Genomic DNA, 1,837 nt, shown 5'->3' on the forward strand with positions numbered 1-1,837 from the left:
GGACAGAAGTCAGGGACCACTGTAGTTGAAATAGGGAAAGGCTGGAAGAAGTTGATGTCGAGGGTAACCTCATATCCAGACCCAAAAACCCTGGAAACCCAAGATTTCTCAGACAGAGCTGCCAATGCGGATTCATGTGCCAGCTGGTCTGAAACCATAGAACCATATACTGCAGAGGACTGCCTGTTCTGGCTTCAGTGAGAGAAGATGCACCTCACTCTTGAGAGATTTGACATCTCATAAAATAGGAAGAGCAGTAAAGGTGTGTGTGTGTGTGTGTGTGTGTGTGTGTGTGTGTGTGTGTGTGTGTGTGTGTGTGTTGGAGGGGGAGGGGAGATAAGGATATTCTCTTGGAGATGGGGGAAAAAGAATGGGATGAGGAAATGTTGGAATGCAGAATGGGAGAGGCAAAAGGGCCCCATCAAAAAAGATTAAACATAATAATAAAAATAATTTTCAGTTCATTATTTAGTTAAAGATTTTCTGTACTGTCCTGAGCAGGTAGGTTACTGGTTACCAACATTGTGTGTTCTTCTAGAAGACTAGGATACGGTTCTCAGGAGACACAGTACAGCTTACATCATATTGTATCATTATCCCCAAATATCTGACAAGTTTTTCTGACATCCAAAGTTAATGTATACAAACATATTGATATATAGGATGTAACAAGATCTATACACGTGCGCACACACACATGCACATGCATGCACACACACACACACACACACACACACACACACACACACACACTCACATACCATTTGACCACAAGTTTGACACAAGAAGCAAATGGCAAATTAGATTCTTTTCTTCTTCTTCCACATCCTCCTCTTCCTTTTTCCTCTTCCTTTCTTCTTTCTCTTTCTTTCTTTCCTCTCCTTTCTTTCCTTTCTTTGTTTCATTCTTTCTTTTGCCTTTTTCTTTCCTTCTTTCCTTGCTTCTTCCTTTGCTTCTTTGTTTTTTCTTTGTTTGTTTGTTTCTTTCTTTCTGTTCTTCTTTTTTTCCTTATTCACTTTACATTCTGCACACTGCATGGCTTGTTGTAATCCCAAACCACTATCCTTCCATCATTACCAATCTTCTTCAGCTTTGAACAGGTAGGGACAACCTGTGTATATGCCCAACTGTGCATTACAAATCTCTGGAAAGATAGGTGCTTCTTCTCCAACTTAGGTCATAGAAGGAAGCCCAGCTATAAAACATAACCCTCATATAGGCGACTGTTCTTAGGGACAGTCCTTGCTCCAGTGTTTGGCACCCATCTACACATCTGTTACACTTATGCAGAGAAGCCTAAGTTCAGGTAGTGTATGCTATTTGGTTAGTGGTTCAGTATATGAGATCCTGAAAAGTCCAGCTTAGTTGATTCTGTTCATATTTCTGTGGAGTCCCTATCTTTTTAGGGACTGTAATCTTTCCTCATATGTATTCATCAGAATCCCTAAGCTCCATGCACTGTTTGGCGGGGAATGTTGTACTTTGTCTGCTGCTCCCTGTAGATTTTCAGAGGGCAGCCACTTTAACTGCTGTCCTCAAGCATAAGAAAGCATTACCATAGTGTCAGGGATTGGTAGTTGCCTATGGAAGACATCTGATGTTGGTCTAGTTTCCTCAATCTCTGCTCCATCATATTCCATCCACAACCCCAGCATTTCTTGTAGAGAGGGGTAATTTTGGGTAAAAAGTTTTGTCGACAGTCTGGTATTCCTACAATGCCACTGAAGTTTCTAACTGTCCACAGGAGGCAGTTCACCCTAGCTTCATATCTTTGATGCTGTTAGTCAGAGCTAAGGTGTCTCCATTGATTCCTAGGTTCCTCACATATCTTTAGACT

The sequence above is a fragment of the Rattus norvegicus genome, chromosome 1 (assembly GCF_021556685.1).
Source record: "Rattus norvegicus strain SHRSP/BbbUtx chromosome 1, alternate assembly SHRSP_T2T, whole genome shotgun sequence".
NCBI classification, from domain to species: domain Eukaryota; kingdom Metazoa; phylum Chordata; class Mammalia; order Rodentia; family Muridae; genus Rattus; species Rattus norvegicus.